Source organism: Ceratotherium simum, chromosome 16, assembly GCF_057802395.1.
Source record: "Ceratotherium simum simum isolate JZ-2026a chromosome 16, ASM5780239v1, whole genome shotgun sequence".
Classification (NCBI taxonomy): Eukaryota; Metazoa; Chordata; class Mammalia; order Perissodactyla; family Rhinocerotidae; genus Ceratotherium; species Ceratotherium simum.
In genome coordinates, this window is record NC_141915.1 from 2,475,084 (window position 1) to 2,496,068 (window position 20,985).

Genomic DNA, 20,985 nt, shown 5'->3' on the forward strand with positions numbered 1-20,985 from the left:
CCTTCAACTACTTCCCAATTTGTTTCTTAGGGTCATAAACTTACTCTGAGATTTAAATGACATTTTAAACTTTTATTTATTGTGTTTAATATTTGCTGTCAAGTGAAAGAACAGAATAGCTAGACAAAAGATGTAGATGGTTTTACAAGTTGATATGTTATTTTTATTGGCTGTGTCACATTTAAACACAGATTGGATTTATTATGGGAGCTATCTTGATAGCAGCCCTTTACCCCTCTTTTGCTGTCAAATGAAAGAACAGAATAGCTAGACACAAGATGTAGATGGTTTTATAAGTTATGTTATTTTTATTGGCTGTGTCACAGTTAAACATAAATTAGATTTATTATGGGAGCTGTCTTGATGGCAGCCCTTTGCCCCTATTTTGCTGTCAGAGGGGTTGGTTAATACATCTTCTAATACATAATACAGTCTGGTACCTAAAGGAATTTCCTTATCTCACCTTTGAAATGCAGCAAATATTCATAAGTCAGCCTTTATATTAATCAGTTCTCATTGGTGTACAACAGATTGTTTAGTACAACAGATTTGTAATCCATTGTCATAATTTTCTCCAAGAAACTATTCCCGGGCACCGTATGGTCTTGAGGTTTGAATCCTGAGCCAAGAGAAAGACACTAGGTCTGCTAGCTCATTCATTCATTCAGCAGATTTTTTTTTTTTTTATGAGGAAGATCAGCCCTGAGCTAACATCCATGCCAATCCTCCTCTTTTTGCTGAGGAAGACTGGCCCTGAGCTAACATTCGTGTCTATCTTCCTCCACTTTATGTGGGATGCCGCCAGAGCATGGCCTGACAAGCAGTGCATCGGCGTGCGCCCCGTATCCGAACCCGGGCCACCTGCAGCAGAGTGTGGGCACTTAGCTGCTACACCACGGGGCCGGTCCCCATTCAGCAGATATTTGATGAGCAACTTCTGGGTGTGGGAGTCATTGGGATTGCTGACTGGGACGGAACATGCACCCCACCCAAGAGAGATCTTAGGGCCAATAAGGTGGTTGTTGTGAGAACTGAGAGTATTTACTTCAAAGAGTTGTTGGAGGATTCAATCAATTAATTCATATCAAGAGTTGAGAAGAAAGGCTGGCATTTAGGGAGTGCTTGATAAATGTTCGATATTATGTGTTGTCAATCTTGAAAGGCAAACGGGTTAGTGGTTAAAGTACAAACTACTCTTTCTGGGTTGAAATCCTTACTGTACCATTTACTCATTGTGTAACTGTGGGTGAATTAATTAACTTCTCTGGGCCTCAGTTTCTTCATCTCTATGGTAGAGATAGTAATAATACCTAGCTTGTAAAGTTTTTAAGGGTTAACTGAATCTGCCTCATAAGGTTGAGTTTATAGAGGTAGAGTGCTTAGAACAGTGTCTGGCACATGGGAAGCATTCACTAAATGTTAGCTATATAAAAAAGGAGCAATACATGTAGACTCCTGTGGAGACCTAGAGGAGGAAGGAGCAGTCTAGCTCCCTGGGTAGGAGAGGAACCCAAAGGTTACGATGAAGGTATTATTTAGAAACCCAATCACGAGGAGGAGTAGGATTGTCCAGGCAGGAGGGAGGAGTTGAAAAATGAGAGGGCATGGTGTGTTGAGGAAATAGTGGGTAACTATGCATGTTTGAGATTTAGGATGGCTGCTTGTGGACCTAGGGTTTGAGAAATGAGGCTGGAGAAGCAGGCAGAGCTCAACTCTCTGGCAACCTCACTACCTCCAGGCATAGTGGCCGTCCCAACCTTTCCCCACTTCTGGACCTTTGCACTTGATGTTTTCTTTGCCTAGAACTCTTCCCATGGCCACTTCTGTCTCATGTTTTAGGGAGTATAAATGTCACCTCCTCAGAAAGGCCTTCTCTGACATCCACTCTTGCTCCCAGACTCATTCGTAGCACCTTGGTTGTTTCTTTCATAACAATTTCATGTTTACCCAGTTCATAATTATATTGCTTACGTGGTTGTTTATCTCTTTGTTTCCCCTACTAGAATATAAATTCCGTGAGAGTACAGGCCGTGTCTCTCAGGTTATCAGCATACCTCCATACTTAGCCAGCTAGCATAGAGCCTAGTACATAATCAGCACTTAGTAAATATTTGTTGAAAGAATGAATGACTAATGAAGGACCTGCCTTACTATGCTAAAAAATTTAGATTCTTCCTGTAGATGTTCTACGTGGGAATGACATGATCAGATTTGTATTGTATTTTTATTTATATTTATATTTTTATTTTATTTATTTATTTTGTGTGTGTGTGTGAGGAAGATCAGCCCTGAGCTAACATCCATGCCACTCGTCCTCTTTTTTTTTGCTGAGGAAGACTGGCCCTGGGCTAACATCTGTGCCCATCTTCCTCTACTTTATGTGAGATGCCGCCACAGCATGGCCTGACAAGCAGTGCATCGGTGCACGCCCAGGATCCGAAGCCTGGCCGCCAGCAGCGGAGCGCGAGCATTTAACTGCTACGCCACGGGACCGGCCCCAGATTTCTGTTGTAGAATGATAACTTGGTGACATCATAGCAGGTGAATAGAAGAGGGATGAGATTAGAGACCAGCACTCTAGAGATGGTGGCAGTTGTTCAAGCAGGATATGATAAGCGTCTATAAGTAGACCAAGTCAACAAAATCCAGCATCACTAAAGAAAGCAGGAAGAAAGAACCGATGAAATCAAATAAAAACAGAGCATTGTTTACTTGTACTTGGTCGTTTTTTCAGAAAAGATCCAAGACAACTGACTTAACTGTATATAATATAACAAAAGAAAAGAAAAGAAATAAAAGTGGATGGGGAACTTACAACAAAAAGAGAAGAAGAAAGAGAAAATAAAGTTAGGAGTGAGATTAATATACAAAATGCTGGCTTTGAGTCTGTTTTTTTGCTAGAGGTGGGCCATAGATTTAGTGTTTTGGTGTTTTTTTTCCCCTGGCCAGTGCAGAGAGAGACACAACCAATTACATAGTTAATAAGTCCATATTATTAAAAAATAGTAGTATAGCCATACAATGGAATACTACTCAGCAATACAAAGAAATGTGCTAATGATACACATAACAACATGGATGAATCTCAAAATAATTATTCTGAATGAAAGAATCCAGACAAAAAAGGGTACAAACTGTATGATTCCATTCTATATAAAATTCTAAAAAGTGCAAACTAATCTATTGAGAGAAAGTCAGATCAGTGGTCAGTTGGGGATGGAGGCAGGGAGAAGGGATGAGGTGGGATGGATTATTAAAGGCAGGAGAAACTTTGGTGAGGAAAATGTTTATTATCTTGATTTTGGTGATGGTTTCATGGATATAAGCATATATCCAAACATCAATTTATATCTTTAAATATGTGCAACTTATTTTGCATCATTTATACCTCAATAAACCTAAAAAAAGTTAAATTAGACAAACATCTGGCAAAGTAATCCCTGACCTAGCTCAGGTAAATCTTTGATGAACGTGAAGATATCTCAGGAAGTAAAAGTAAACTGACTTCAACAATAAAAATTTTTAAAAAGGTTTTTTAAAAGATAAATATCAGAGTCTCCTTTTATAAAATATAAAGATATATTTACCCAGTTTGAGATTTCTTAAATAATGCTAATGTATGAGACATTAATGTCGCTCTAATAGATCCCCACTGTTTGAATTTAGTTGACCCCAAATGGAAGCTAAAGAATAGATTCCTTAATTACTTTGGAATTAAGTGCTGCCCTCTGAATCCAAACAGATACATTGTCAGAGGATATATCAGAAGGCATTAATAGTAATGAACCTGTGATGGCCAACGGTCACCCTAAGTAATGAATACCTCAAGCAGGACACACATCTTTTCCGTGTTTTCCTAATCCTGTCAGACATATAAGGTATGCTCCTTTGCCATACTGTGTTGAGAGAGAGAGAGATCCTCCCAGATGCAGATTTAATTCTCTCTATGGCAAGTTTTCCAGAGACTCTTTATCTGTATGGTATGTATAGCAGATTTTAAAAATTAGCAATCAATTTACACAATTCTGAAGTAGAAAAATTGTGTGTGTGGTGTGTGTGTATCTGTATCTTAGGGACCAGAAAATACTAAAGGTAGGAGGAATATGAGCACATAGAACTGGTTACCATAAAGTGAAAATGATTACAATTGTGTTGATTGTTGTGCCAGGTCCTATGCTTGGTACTGTATCCCTCAATCTTCCTAACAAAATATCTTCTCAAAGTAAATAATGTCATTATGCCTGTTTTATAAATACTTGGAAAAAAATAGATAGGTGGCCTACAGTCACGCGGCTAAAAAGTGGCAGAAGTGAGATTTCAGCCCAGGTGTGCCTGACTCCAAAGCCCAAAGGCTTAATCCCTATACTGATTGTCCCCAGTGGTCCTTTATGGTTACTAGAAATAGGCTGCAAATTTAGCGCTAAACCACCTAAGTGGCCAAAGCAAAGAGAGAAACATGATTAGACATATATCACACTCTCCCTAAGATACAGACAAATTGATTGTTCAAGAGAAACAGAACTTTTTCTGAGAGAAATGTCTGTGTAGGTTCTTAAAAAGAGTATGCTCTGTAATGAATGGATAAAGCCCTCTGTTGCATCCCTCCAGTGGAGGGAATCAAGAATTTTACTACAGTAATATGAGTAAGTTCCAGGGATCTTAATGTGGAGCACGGTGACTATTGTTAACAATACTGTATTGTATACTTGAAAGTTACTGAATTGTATACTTGAAAGTTGCAAAGAGAGTAGATCTTAAATCATCTTAATTTAATCATAATCATCACGGTGTATACCTTAAAGTTTTGTTGTTGTTAACGCCCTCAAGTCGATTCCAACTCCTAGCGACCCTGTGTGCAGCAGTGTGGAACCCTGCCTGGTCTTTTTGTGCCATCCTCTCACCTTCCAGTGCTGTATCAGGCAATACTCCGCTGCTATTCATAGGGCTTTCATGGCCAATTTTTCGGAAGTGGGTGTCCAAGTCCTTCTTCCTAGTCTGTCTTAGTGTGGAAGCTCTGCTGAAACCTGTCCACCATGGGTGACCCTGCTGGTATTTGAAATACAGGTGGCATAGCTTTCAGCATCACAGCAACACACAGCCACCACAATATGACAAATGACAGACTGAGGGGTGGTGTGGTTCTCTGACCAGGGAATGAACCCAGGCCGTGGTGTTGAGAGCGCTGAATCTTAGCCACCGGGCCACCAGGGCTGGCTTACCTTAAATTTATACAGTATTATTTGTCAATTAAATCTCAGCTAGAAAGAAAAAAATTTTTACTACCGCTGTTTCCTGTGCTGGCCCTTGATATAGACTTGTGCCCAGCTGTTCTGTAAGGGTCCAACCCAGTTTGTCCAAAATCTCAGATGATGTGGCTTGGAAGAAGGAAAAAAATATCTGGACAAATAGATGGGCCACATGCCCTCTGGTCAATCCACCATCAATACTGTGTCTCAACAGCAGTTTTTGTTAAGGATGGAACAGCAAAGAATTGCTTCAGGAACAAATCCAAATGCCCGTAGATATTCAAGGCTGTCTTCAACTGCACCCCATGCAAATATCTCCCCTAGCAGTCATCTGTGTCCCCAGCACACAGCAGGATTGAACAACTTGGTGCCTGTCCTGAAGTAGTTCATTATCCAGTTAAACAGAAAACATGTAGGGCCGGCCCCGTGGCTTAGCGGTTGAGTGTGCACGCTCCTCTGCTGGCGGCCCGGGTTCGGATCCCGGGCGCACACCGACGCACCGCTTCTCCGGCCATGCTGAGGCCGTGTCCCACATGCAGCAACTAGAAGGATGTGCAGCTATGACATACAACTAACTACTGGGGCTTTGGGGGGAAAATAAATAAATAAAATCTTTAAAAAACAAAAAGAAAAGAAAACATGTAAATAAATAACTCCAATACCATGTGAGAAACACTATAATAGAGGAGCTTATGAGAAACAATGGACACATAAAGGTTGTACTCAGCCCCAGCTAGTAGGGATGGGGGAAATTTTCCCTGGGCAGACTCTTGGGTTGGATTAACCAGGATCCCAAGGTAGGGTTCAGACCTCCTAGCTTCGACACACAGCTCCAGTGCAGGCTGATATCCATATAGGTAGCCATGGGCTTTGAGGTCTCACTGTTTATTGGGAGATCTCCCTCATCTCACCATTGCTGGATTCCCTAGCCATGTAGAAGATGGTTTTTCTGATGCATCTTCTGCATTCAGGCCTCCCAGCCCCAAGCCAAGCACAGTGCAATGTAGAGTGTGTATGTTTCATTGCCGGAGAATCTAGGAACTCAAATCACATCACTCATTGCTTGTCACTCCTCTGCTTCCTATTATACCTAGAATAAAATTCAGATTCCTTACTGTGGCCTACAGGCCCAGCATGGTCAATGTATGCCTCCCTCTCAACTTCAACCCCTTCCACATCCCCTTCAGTCACTTTAATTCTGCCGTGACAACCTTCCTTCCACCTCCCAGACATGCCAAGCTCATGCTGGTCTCAGGGCTTGTCCTGTTCCTTCTGCTTGGCCTACTCTTCCCTTTTTCTCATCATTCAAGTTTCATCTCAGGAGTACCCTTCTCAGAGAGGCCTTCTCTGACCACCCGGCCATACTACACTGCAATGTTCTTTTAATGTGTTCAGAGCACTTATCAATACCTGAACTTACTCAATTCATTCATTTTTTTTACCCTTTATACGGTGGAGCCCCATGAAGTCAGAGACTCTGTCTTATTCATGGCTTCCCAGAGTGCCTGGCACAGAGTGGGTGCTTAATGAGCATCTGCTGGCTGTCTGACATACCGCCTCCCAGACCAACCAACAGGAACTGTTCCTTCAGCAAATAGGTCAATGTCTGGGCTCCAACAGAGGGCGCTGTGGCACAGGAGACTGTGTGGTTCCCAACTATGCCTGGATGAGGCCTCCAACACACAAATGTTCTCCCTCAGACACCAGAGGACATCATCAGGGGCCAGTGACCCTTTTGGTGCAGAGAGTCAGTCCCTTACTCTAAGGAGACACATCCAGCTCTGGTTTCAGCAGCTGTGGCCCTTTTCTGGCTCATTGGGAGAGCAGGGCTCATTGCCCTGCTTCTAACCCTCTGGGTATACCCCAGTACAAAAAGAAAAATGAACAAATAAGATGGATAGATATTTGGGTTGTGATTCAGGAAAGAAGGGTTTAAAGCACTCTGTCCACAGTACTGAGGATGTAAAAAGCCTTGGTGACTGATTGAATGAATTAATGTGGGGTAGAGAAGTAGGAATCCGTAGGAGTCCAAGGGAACGCTCTAGGAATATAAAAAGGCCGGCTCACCAAGGGGGAAGAGTTGGGGTTCAGGCCCCAGAATGGCTCCAGAGAAACCCCAGGCACTAAGAAACAAGAAGGTGTTTCCAGAGGAAAAGGAAACTGTAGCCTGTTTTGGGGTTTTTTTTTTTTTCTTTTTTAAATAACAAAGCCAAATGTTCACTATTAGACATCTGTTGAAGTGAGGGATGAAAACAGAAATAGTTATAGCCCAATAAACCCTACCTATCAGCCCCTAAACAAGCTGGAATAAGAATAAGAAAAAAAAATGTATTAATTTGCCCAAATGAAGAAACATACCATGTTTATGGATTAAAGTACTCAATATTATTAAGATGGCAGTTCTCCCCAAATTGATCTATAGATTCAATGCAATCACTATTAAAATCCCAGCAGGCTTTTTAAAAATAGGATTTGACAAGTTGATCTTAAAATTTATATGGAGACAGAAAGGACCTAGAATAGCCAAAGCTATTCTTTGGAAAAAAATGAACAAAGTTAGAGTACTTGCCCGATTTCAAACTTACTGTAAAGACACCATAATCGAGACAGTGTGGTGCTGGCATAAGGATAGACATATCGATCAGTGTAACAGAATAGGGAGTCCAGAAATAGATCTCCCTATTTAGAGGCTGGCCGGTGGCATAGCAGTTAAGTGCACGTGCCCCCCAGCGGTGGCCCGGGGTTGATCCCAGGAACGCACCAATGCACCACCTGTCAAGCCATGCTGTGGTGGCGTTCCACATAAAGTAGAGGAAGATGGGCACGGGTGTTAGCCCAGGGCCAGTCTTCCTCAGCAGAAAGAGGAGGATTGGCGACAGATGTTAGCTCAGGGCTAATCTTCCTCACACACACAAAAATCTTCCTATTTATTTACAACTGATTTTCACCAAAGCCACCCAGGAAATTCAATGGGGAAAGGATAGTCTTAAATGAATGGTGCTGGAGCAATTGGATATTTATATGCTAAATAAATAAATAGAAAATAAACTTAGATTTTTGCCTCACACCATAACACAAAAATTAACTCAAGATGGATCATAGCCCTAAGTGTAATGAAAAACCATAAATCTAAAAGAAAACGGGGCCTGCCCCATGGCGTAGCGGTTAAGTACACGCGCGCCACTGCTGGCAACCCAGGTTCGGATCCTGCGCGTGCACTGAGGCACTGCTTGTCGGGCCATGCTGTGGCAGCGTCCCACATAAAGTAGAGGAAGATGGGCACAGATGTTAGCCGAGGGCCAGTCTTCCCCAGCAAAAAGAGGAGGATTGGCATGGATGTTAGCTCAGGGCTGATCTTCCTCACCAAAAAAAAGAAAAAAGAAAAAAAGAAAACCCCAAAAAATAATAATTGTGACTCTGGGTTACGTAAAGACTTCTTAATCATGACACCACAGATATAATCCATAAAAGAAAATATTAATAAATTGGAATTAGTTAAAATCAATCTTCCCAAACCCTCATATAGAAATATGATGGATGACATATTTGCAAATAGGACTCTAAAATCATTAAGTGCTTTAATACTATTCTCCCTGGGAAATCTTCAGGGATTGTGGCGAGTTTGGATGGCGTTTTTATTAAAATGGATAAGCACTAGCCAAATATTTCTAAGACTTTAGATGGCTGTAGCTACATGTACCCACTCAGAGATCTTGCTGGGTTTTTTCAAAAGCCTCTTGATCATTTGTCTGGTCTTGCTTCTTTCATTCAGTCAACAAATTTATTAAGTGCTTACTATGTCCCAGGAACAAGTCAAGGCCTTGAGGTCATAACACTAAACAAGACAGTCAGAGTTCCTGGTTCACGGAGCTTACTTTCTAGTAGGGAGCAGACAAAAAAACCCAAAACCTTCTTTAATCGGTTAGGTAGTGATGAATGCTATGGAGGAGAATAAAGCAAGGGTTTCAGAGATATGCTGCAGCTATTTTAGATTGCATGATGGCCTCTCTGAAAAGGTGATTATTTGAGCAAACACCTGCTTAAAGTGAAGGAGCCTGTCAGGCAAATAAGGGGTGTAGGGAGGGGGGCAGATTCCTGCAAAAATACAGGGGAAGAATTGTTGGTTAGTTCAAGGAATGTGAAGGAAGATGTGACTGGAGCACGGGGGAGAGGGAATAGTGGGAGATGAGCTGGGGGTGGGGGGACGTGCAGATCATGCGTGGATTGGTTTCTAGGCAATGGTAAAGAGTTTGGATTTTATTCTAATTTTGATGGGAAGCCCCCTTGTCTGTCTTGTTTACTGTTGTATCCCCAGGGCCATAAACAGTACCTAGCACATAGATATTGAACGGGAGGAAAACTATCCTCTACCCACTCTGGGTCCTTTCTGGCTGGGCTACAAATTAAATTGACATGAGACTGAATAGCAGGAGAAAATCAAACAAAGCTTTATAACATGTATACATGGGAGAGACCCACTGGATAATTCAACAAGATGGTGGAGGTTCTCATCTTAAATACTATCCTTAGCTAAAGACAAAGAAGGATTTTGGGGGTCAGGGGAGTCAGCTATGGGAGATTACCAGAAAGCACAGTAAATAGGACTATGCAGATTTTCTTTTTTTTTCTCTTTTTTTTTTTTTTTGTGAGGAAGATCAGCCCTGAGCTAACATCCATGCTGATTCTCCTCTTTTTGCTGAGGAAGACCGGCCCTGAGCTAACATCTATTGCCAATCCTCCTCCTTTTTTTTCCCCTAAGCCCCAGTAGATAGTTGTATGTCATAGTTGCACATCCTTCTAGTTGCTGTATGTGGGACGCAGCCTCAGGCCAGGATGCGAACCCAGGCCACCAGTAACCACTAAGCCACGGGGCTGGCCCAAGACTATGCAGATTTAAGTCCTCCCCTTCTTCACTGATAAGAGTTTCTAGAGATAAGGTCATCCCGGCTTCTTCCTGGTACAGAGAGGGAGATACCTTTACAAATGGAGATTTCCCTTAAAAATGTAAATGTCTCTTACAAAGGATAACTTCTACTTTTACTTGGAATGGGCTGAGCAAGGACCCTCCCAGTCTATCCATACCCAGAGTTAAATTCTTTTAGTCAGTTAGTTGTGGGGGGGATGGGGAGAGGTCAAAGTTTCTTTCAGAGAAAATAATCAAGGTAAAGAGACATATTTTGAGGTGGCCAATTCAGATCTCCCACAGCATCATTTTTTTCCAAATCAATCTATAGATTTAGTGCATCTCCAATCAAAATTGCAACAGGATTTTATGGGGGATTTGAAAAGGGAACCTAAAATTTATATGGAAATGTAAAGGGCCAACAACAGTCAAGACACTCCTGAAAAACCAAGATCTTGAGCCTTTATTACATTATAAAGTAGTAATAATTAAGACAACGTGGTTGGCTCAAGATTAATGAAACAGACTAGGGAGCTCAGAGAAAGAGCCATGCATATATAAAAACCTAATATACAAGGAGTGGGGCAAGGATGGACTATGGGGCTGGGACAATCAGAAAAAATGAAGAGAGATCCCTACTGTATACCACACCCAAAACTAAATTCGGGATGGATTCAGGCCTTAAATGTGAAAGGCAGCACTTTATATTTTTTAGAAGGAAATATAGGCAAATATCTTTATGACCAAGGTAAAGAGGTTTGATAAATCTTGCATAAATTTAGCTACATTATAATTAGGGACTTTTGGGGCCGGCCCTGTGGCTTGGTGGTTAAGTGCGCGCGCTGCGATGCTGGTGGCCCGGGTTCGGATCCCGGGTGCGCATCGAGGCACCACTTCTCCGTTCATCCTGAGGCCGAGTCCCGCATACAGCAACTAGAAGGATGTGCAGCTACGACATACAACTATCCACTGGGGCTTTGGGGGGAAAAAATAAAATAAATAAAATCTATAATTAGGGACTTTTGTTCATCAATATACCCAATAAAGACAGAGAAAAGACCAGCCGTATGCTTGGAGAAGATACTTGCAACACGTAGTTCACAAGGATTATCAGTATTTGGAGTGGGGCTGTCCAACAGAGCATTCTACAAGGATAGAAATATTCTATGTTTGCACTATCCAAGAGCCACTAGCCACACATAGTTACTGAGCACTTGAAATATGGCTAGTGAAACTGAGAAACTGAATTTTAAGTATTTAATTTTAATTATAGTTACATGTGACTAGTGGCTACTGTATTGGATAGCAGAGATCTAGGATATATAAAGAACATAAAAGAGGAAATAGGATGGAATAAACATAAAAAATTGCTCAACCAGATTAGTAATCAGGAATATACAAATTAAAACCATGATGAGATACCATTTCACAACCCCCAGATGCGCAAAAAGTAAAAAGTCAGACAATATCAATTGTTGGATAGGATGTGGAGCAACAGGAATTCGCATCCACTGTGGTGAGAGTACAAATTGTGACAACACCTTTGGAAAATAAAATTGAACATATGCGTATCCCAGAGCTAGCAATCTCACTTCAATTATTATGGAAGAAAAATTGTCCTAAACCTGGTGAGTGAGGTGATGTAATTCACAACCTCCTCTGGGAAGATAGCATTGCTGATAAAATATTTAAGCAATGTTATGATAGATTGTAATCAAATTAAGATCTCTTCTGAGAAACTAGATACCCAACTAAGTTAACTGTCAGCTCTTAGTCAAGAGTATGAAGATTTTTAATTAGACATTGCTTTTGTATATGATCTAAACGATTACTGTGATGTGATTTTTGATAAGAAATTGGTCTTAGTCCTCATTCCTATCACAGAGCTCCTAAAACCCTTGGAATTTTTTAAGCGATCAGAGTGATAAAGATGTCTTTTGTTATTCATGACAAGCCCCCTTCAGCCACCCCGGAGTTTATGTTAATGAGGTGATTTTTGGAAAGCCCCTAAATTTCGGGGCTGATTGCCATAGGAATCAAGCATATGATTAAACGCTTGGAAATTTCAGCCCTACTCTCCCACCTCCAGGGAGGGGAGAGGGGCTAGAGGTTGAATTAATCATCAATGGCGGGTGAGTTCATCAATCATGGCTATGTAATGAAGCCTCCATAAAAATCCCTAAGGTACGGGGTTCAGAGAGCCTCTGGTTGGTGAACACGTGGAGGTGGGAGAGTGGCTGGGAGAGTGGTGTGCTGAGAGGGCATGGAACCTCTGCGTCCCTTCCCACATACCATGCCCTATGCATCTCTTTCATCTGGCTGTTCCTGAGTTATATCCTTTGTAACAAACTGGTAATCTAGTAGGTTAACTGTTTTTCTGAGTTCTGTGAGCCCATCTAACAAATTAATCAAACCCCAGGAGGGGTTCGTGGGAACCTCCGATTTATACCCAGTCTGTCAGAAGCACAGGTGACAACTTGGACTTGCGATCAGCATCTAAAGTGTGTGTGAGGGGGACAGTCTTGTGGGACTGAGCCCTTAACCTGTGGGATCTGATGTTAACTCCAGGAAGATGGTATCAGAATTGAGTTAAATTGGGCCGGCCCTGTGGCTTAGCGGTTGAGTGCGCACGCTCTGCTACTGGCGGCCTGGGTTCGGATCCCAGGCGCGCACTGACGCACCGCTTCTCCGGCCATGCTGAGGCCGCGTCCCACATACAGCAGCTAGAAGGATGTGCAACCATGACATACAACTATCTACTGGGGCTTTGGGGGAAAAAAAGGAGGAGGATTGGCAATAGATGTTAGCTCAGAGCCAGTCTTCCTCAGCAAAAAGAGGAGGGTTAGCATGGATGTTAGCTCAGGGCTGATCTTCCTCACAAAAAAAAAAAAAAAAGAATTGAGTTAAATTGACACCCAGCTGGTGTGGGGGAATTGCTTGGTATGGAAACCCTCCCTCCCCCCCACATCTGGCGTCAGCAGTAAAGGTTGAGAATAGAGGAGAAACGTGGAAGAATTTTTTCTTTTAAATTAGCTAGTCATGGGGCCGGCTCCGTGGCTTAGCGGTTAAGTGCACGCGCTCTGATGCTGGCGGCCCGGGTTCGGATCCCGGGCGCGCCCCGAGGCACCACTTCTCCATCCAACGCGAGGCCGAGTCCCACGTACAGCAACTAGAAGGATGTGAACCTATGACATACAACTATCTACTGGGGCTTTGGGGGGAAAAAAATGAATTAATAAAATCTTTAAAAAAAAAATAAAATAAAAAAATAAATTAGCTAGTCATTTTTCTCCTGTGGGAGATCAAAATTGGCCACCCCAAAATATGTCTCTTTACCTTGATTATTTTCCCTGACGGACATTTGACCTCCCTTACTAACTGCCTAAATGAATTTGAGTCTGGGTATTGATAATTTACATTTGTAAGGGAAATCTCCATTTGTAAAGGTGTCTCCCTCTCTGTACAGGGAAGAGGGGGGATGACCTTATCTCTAGAAACTCTTTTGAGTATGGAAGGAGAGGACTTAAATCTGCATACTCTTGATTACTGTGATTTCTGTCTCCCTCCTTTCTCCCTCCCCACCCCCAACATCCTCCTTTGTCTTTATCTAAATCTATTTAAGGTGAAAACCTCCGCCATTTCTTGAGAAACTCAGTTTCCCTGGTTTCTCCGATGTATACATGTTATTAAACTTTGTTTGATTTTCTCCTGCTATTTGGTCTCATTTCAATTTAATTTGTAGCCCAGCCAGAAAGGACCCACAGTGGGTAGAGGACACTCTTCCTCCCCCAACACCCCCTTTAAGTGTTTCTGCTGTCCACTGAAATAAAATCTAGGTGATATTAGTGAAAGGAGTTTATTCAATCATCAGCGTGAGGAGTTCAAACCCAGGGAAAACAGTTCAGCAGAGCGCTCTGATGGAACTGCTCCGAGGGGTGTGAGTTTAAGTGCAGCTTATGTCTCTTTCACAAAACAGTGCACATGCAGGGTAAAGGAAAAGAAAAAAAAAACTTACAATGAGATTTCATATATGTCAAAAAAAAAGGGACAGAGTACATCTGGGCTTTTCTCCATACATTGAAAGTAACATAAACAAAAATTCTTTGGTTATACATCAAACTAGTTCAGAGATGCTGATGTTAGCTATGTGTGGAGGGAGGCAAGGACCAGGGTCGTAAATTATTCCCTCAATCTCTAAGAAATGCAGCTGGGAAATGTGAGAGCGAGGTACCCTTTATCTTTTCCGGTTGTGGATCTGTCCAGCTGACATCTTTGGTTATGAGGTGGGGTTGCAAGGTTTTTTTTGTTGTGTTTTTTTTTGGTGAGGAAGATTTGCCCTGAGCTAACATCCATTGCCAATCTTCCTCTATTTTGTATATGGGACACCGCCACAGCATGGCTTGATGAGTGGTGCATAGGTCCACACCTGGGATCCAAACCTGCAAACCGTGGGCCGCCAAAGCAGAGCGTGAGAACTTAACCACTATGCCACCAGGCCAGCCCCAACACTTTATGATTTTTAAACACTTTAAATCCCTTGCACATATGCACCAGGAGATATGAACAAGAATGTTTATATCAGCATTGTTCATAATAGCAAAAACTAAATATATATATATATATATATATATATCAACAGTGAAATGGACATTGTGGAATGTTCATACAATGGAATACTATTCAACAATGACCACATGTCAGCTCTACTATACACATCAACGTGGATGGATGAATCACAAAAGAATAGTCTCAGAAGAATGCATACAGTATTATTTCATTTATATAGAGTTCAAAACAGCAAGACTAAATAACATAGTGTGTGTATATATAAATATATGATAAAGATTACCACAAAAGTCAGGATGGTGGTTACTTCTTAGGGGGCAGGGGGGAGGGAGATGTCAGGAAACAGCAGAGAAATTGATAAAGCTCCATTCCTTAACCTAGTTGGACATTTTTTTATTATTATTTGAACCTACATATACACTATGTTCATTAGTTAGTATAAAAATAAAGAGCTAAAAAATCGCTCTTGCTGCTCTCAGGGAGTAGACTGGGCGGAGGGGTGGAAGCAGAGAGCTCAGTTGAGAGGCGTTTGCAGTAGCTGGGACTCCAGTGAGTGCCACGGATGTAGGAAGAGGTTTAGAGCAACCAAAGTCATTGCCTTTCCCTTGGGCACGAGCTCCACCACCTGCTAGTTGTGTGAGCGTTGGTGAATTTCTTACACTCACCCTCAATTTCCTCATCAGAAAAATGTGGATAATAATAGTGCCTGCCTTGTGAGGATTATCAGACAAGGTATGCAAAGTGCCTCTCAGCACAGTGCCTGGGACTTAATAAGCACTCAGGACCACTACATAAGGCTGCTCTGGAAGAAGGGATCTTTTTTTTTTTGTGAGGAAGATTAGCCCTAAGCTAACATCCGATGCCAATCCTTCTCTTTTTGCTGAGGAAGATTGGCCCTGGGCTAACAGCCGTGCCCATCTTCCTCTCCTTTATATGGGACATCACCACAGCATGGCTCGACAAGCAGTGCGTTGGTCCGTGCCCGGGATCCGAACCCACGAACTCCAGGCCGCTGCAGTGGAGAGCACGCACTCAACCACTACATCACTGGGCCGGCCCCAGAAGGGATGTTTTTCTAACTCATTCAGAAGCATCAGTCAGCTAGCCAAGTCCTGTTCCTCCTAGCGTGTTTCTGCCCAGAAGAGACTTCTTTTTCTGATTGGCACAAAAGTTAGGGGTGCCACTGCAAATGCTCAGAAAACAGAATTTATCACCAGCATGTTAGTAGGAGAGATGTAGGTATTGAGGTAAATATCAACAGAGAAAGAAATTAGGCCTGTCATATGAGCTGAGAAATTTGGGTGCTCCTCCCATGGTTGAGAGAGGACAGAGTGGCCAGTCCACCCTAACCTCTGTCAAACGCCTTTCCCAATTGCAGGTAGCTGGAGTTTCTGCAGGCCTTTCAAGCCTGAGGGTACAAAATGGTACCCTTAATAGTATTCTCTTTGTGGCTGTTCCTACCCGGTCTGTATGACACAGGGACTCCTGCCCCCTCCTGGCCAATGTGGATTCTGCACACTCCCAGGAGCTAAACAACACCCAATTCTGTTGGCTGGGGAGCAGTACCAGGTACTATTAATCTCAAGCACAGGCAAATCATATCTGAAAAGCATACTTGCATACAAGGGCACTGTTATTTAATCTCTTATCCTTCTATATTTCTAACAATTCTGTCCCAAATCATGGGAATTTATGCTTTAGAAAAGAGCAAATCAAACACACTATGCTATTTTCAGATTTCCTTTTCTTAAAATCCTGTACAGATTTGCCAGGGTTTTTTGTTTTCCCTTTAGAGTTGACTGTTGCATCTGTTCTCCTTCTGTGAGCACATCACATACTAGATCTGTTTCTCTACATCCCGAGTTACTAGAGACCTCATCATGTTGGTTTTAGGGCCTAAGTTAGAACCAAAAATGCCCACTTAAGAAAAAATTTTTTTAAATTATGGTAAAATATACATAACAAAAAAAATGTACCATTTTAACCATTTTTAAGTGTACAGTTCAGTGGCATTAAGTACATTCACATTGTTGCACAGCCATCACCACCATCCATCTCCAGAACTTTTTTTATCTTCCTCGACTGAAACTTGGTACCCATTAAACAACTCCCCATTTCCTAGCAACCACCGTTCTACTTTCTGTCTCTATGAATCTGACTTCTCTCGGTACAAGAATTCCCACTTTTGATTTTCACAGGTGGGATTTGTATTGTAAATCTGCTGTCATTTTTTTTTTTTTATAATTTTATTTATTTAGTTTTTTTCCCCCAAAGCCCCCAGTTGTATGTCATAGCTGCACGTCCTTCTAGTTGCTGTATGTGGGAGGCGGCCTCAGCATGGCCGGAGAAGCGGTGCGTGGGTGCGCGCCCGGGATCTGAACCCAGGCTGCCAGTAGCGGAGCGCGCGCACTTAACCGCTAAGCCACGGGGCCGGCCCTGCTGTCATATTATGTATCTACGATGTGCAAATTATGAGGAGTTCGTGCCTTTATATTTTTACTTTTGCTTTAAAATCTTGGAAGAATTTTTTTATTGTGGTAACATACATAAAATTTTGCCATTTTAACCCTTTTTAAGTATATAATTCAGTGGCATTAGTACATTCACAATGTTGTACAACCATTACCACTATCCATTTCCAGAACTTTTTCATCATCCCAGACAGAAACTCTATACCCATTAAACAATAAGTCCCCATCTTCCCCTCCCCTCTCAGTCCCTGGTAACCTCTATTCTACTTTCTGTCTCTATAAATTTGAATCCAGGAAGAATTTAATGTCATTCTAGTAGGGAAAGTTGCTCATATTAGATTGGCTATAGGAGTGAATAAGTTTCCCATTGTCTACATATGACACTTTAGTTCAGAAAACAGTCTATATTAAATAGAAGTTATGATTTATTTATTTTATTTTGTGTGTGTGTGTGTGAGGAAGATCAGCCCTGAGCTACCATCCATGCCAATACCTCCTCTTTTTGCTTAGGAAGACTGGCCCTGGGCTAACGTCTGTGCCCATCTTCTTCCACTTTATATGGGACGCCGCCACAGCATAGCTTGACAAGCGGTGCCTTGGTGCGCACCCGGGATCCGAACCCGGGCCGCCAGCAGCGGAGCGCCAGCAGTTAACCGCTATGCCACGGGGCCAGCCCCAGAAGTTATGATTTATTAAGTCTTAACAAAACCTACCCAAACTCACGGATGCTACTAAAAGGGTACAATAGCCGGAGATGAAGAAAATACTTTCCAATGAAGGGCCTAAGAAAGCATATAAGATCCTGTGATGAGTCTTTGAGTTCATTCTGTTTCTGTGGTTATATTTTCTTTTTCATTTATAAAGTATAAATGTGTATTTTGTTTTCTCTTTTTTTCTTTATCAGGCTTGATAAACCTAGATCAGGTGTTTATGTTTTTGACACCCAGACAGGAGAAATTTTCACCCATACACGTATCCTAGCAAAATACCTGAGCTCCATGGGTCAAGGCAGAAGCATACAAGTTTTCACACCGAAGGAAGAGGCACTTTTTCAAAAAGAAAGCAAATAAAACCAGCAGTAGAATTCTCATTTGCCACACTGAAAACTAGAAGACAGTGGAACAATATCTCCAAACTGAAGAGAGAAACTGCAGCTAACAGCCAAGAATCTTGTTCCCAGAAAAAATGTCATTCATCTTTTGGGGACAAAGACAGACAATATTAGGCACTCAATGGCTCAACATATTGCCCATGGATCCTAGCTGAGGAAAATACTTAAAGTTCTCTAATCAGTTGATAATTATATTAGAAAAGAGATCTTAGTACAGGGCAGATGAAGAGTACACTACTTGTGAACAATTAATTTTGTAATAAATATAGTTATATATTAATGGATAATTTATTCATTCAACAATTTTGATTGCCAGGCTCACCAGCAACTCTTGGAGCTGATAGTATGTTATGATATTAATGAGATAAGATATACATGCTGTTGACGTGGTTGAAACCTTGTTTATGACTCGTTTTACAATTTGCATGAGACTCCACTCAGTTTGCGTTACTCAATTGCCTCTGGCTAGGAGCGAAGGAATTTACCTCAGGAGGTGATCAATGAGTTTACTCTCCTGCCTACGTGTTCCTTGAGGCATATGGTACCTTGGAATGCAAAGACACATCTCATTCATCCGCCCCCATGCCATAATCTTTGAGACTAACCAGAACCCATCAACTTGCTTAACCAGATCACCTAATACTTTTTCCTTTGACATTTCTTTAGAGTAGTAAAAATGGTTAAAATCTTATATAAGGGCCCCACACAGACACTTGCACTGCAACTCTTTACTGCCCATGGGTCCCGTCCCCATGCTGAACACAAAATAAAGGTGCACGAACTAACGAGCGGCTTGTGTCTGAAAATTCTTTTTTGACTCATGACGCAGCAACCCCACATCAGTGTAAATGTTTAGTAAAGAGTCTTCAATTAGAAGACACACTTAAGAAGAGTTGAGCATGGGGTTCAATGGGAAAGTGAGGAAGTAAAATTACAATTTCTAAAATTTTCATCTAGCTGAAGGGGTGGGGGTGTGAGCAGGTAAAATGTCTTGGGAAACATGTTTATTGATCAATTTTGAAATATTACTAGAGGAATACAGGTTTCCTCATAACTATTAGGTATGGAAAGGGAAACACTAGCATTATGGAGACAAACATTAGAATTGCCAAATTAACAGGAGGGCAAAAAAGGAATGAAGAGAAACTTTTCCAAGCCAATACAAAGAAAAAAATCAACAAAGTAAGATATAAAATAGACATAAAGGAATGGATAGAACAAAGCACAAAGATTCCAGTTCAATGATAATTGCAAAGAATTCAATTCTCCTAGTTAAAAAAAAAGATAACAGATCGAGTTCTTAAAAATCCACCTATTAATTATTTGCATTTGAAAGTGTTAAGAGTTGAAAACAAAGGAATGGGTAGATATAGATTGTATAAATACAAACAAAAAGAAAGCAGGAAAGGGATCGTTTCAAGAGATAAAATTGAAATCAAGGCCGCATACATTAAAAAGTGCAAAAAGGCTATTATTTAATAAAATCACATAATATTGTACATGTATGTATAATGTAAAATAATATACATTTTTCATACTTGTAATTAAAATTTATAATTATATATAATCTACAAAGACAACCTAAGAGTCATAGATGTTTATGCTCCAAATTTGGCCAAATACATAAATAACATTCATTTACAGCATTTAACTAATTAGGCAAAAATAAAGCAAATCATAGAGGAATTATATAACAGTTTATAAGCTTGATTTAACACAAAGAGAACTTTCTAACCTACAGAGAATATATACCCTTTATGTCCATAGAAATTAATTATATATCTGGCCATAAAGAAAAACGATTGGGGCTGGCCCAGTGGCATAGCGGTTGAGTTCGAACGTTCCACTTCGGCTTCCCAGGTTCCCTGGTTCGGATCCTGGGTGCGGACCTACTCACTGCTTGTCAAGCCATGCTGAGGCAGCGTCCCACATAGAAGAGCTACAACTCAACAGCTATGATACACAAATATGTACTGGGGCTTTGGGGAGAAAAAAGAAAAAAAAAAAAACCAGGAAGATTGGCAACAGATGTTAGCACAGGGCCAATGTTCCTCAAAAGGAAAAAAAAAAAAGAATAGTGGTCCCCTCTGTTTTCTTTTACCTGAAACTCTCTGGAGTGCTAAAAATGTTCTATATTTGAATTGGTGGCGGTTACATAAGCTGTACATTTAATATATGTGCATTCTGCTGTATGTAAACTATACTTCAAATAAAGAAGATGCCAAAAACTGAAACTACAGATTATCTAGAAAATTTTAAGAGTGAACACTCCATATAAAAACCTAATGGATACAGATAGAGCTACACTCAGGAAAATTTACAGTCATTAATATTTTATCACCAAAAATACTAAAAATAAAGGGACTATATTTAATTCAATAAACTAATGATAAAATAAACAAAAACAATTAATAAAGAGGAAAGTTGAAATTAAGGCAGTAGAAAACAAAAAAGTAGAAAATTAGCAAAATAAAATGTTATTTCTTTGAAGATACGGACAAAATAGAGCAACTAATAGGTTTAGAAAATGTCTGGGTTCAATCAGTGGTTCTTGTGATTTTTGTCTTTAAACCTTGGTGCTGTGTTCAACAAAACCGTAATAATGGAATTTAGCGTGGGGTTCATTCATTTATTAAATTAAAAAAAATCTGTTGACCATCGATATCCTCAAGACATTGTTTTTTAATT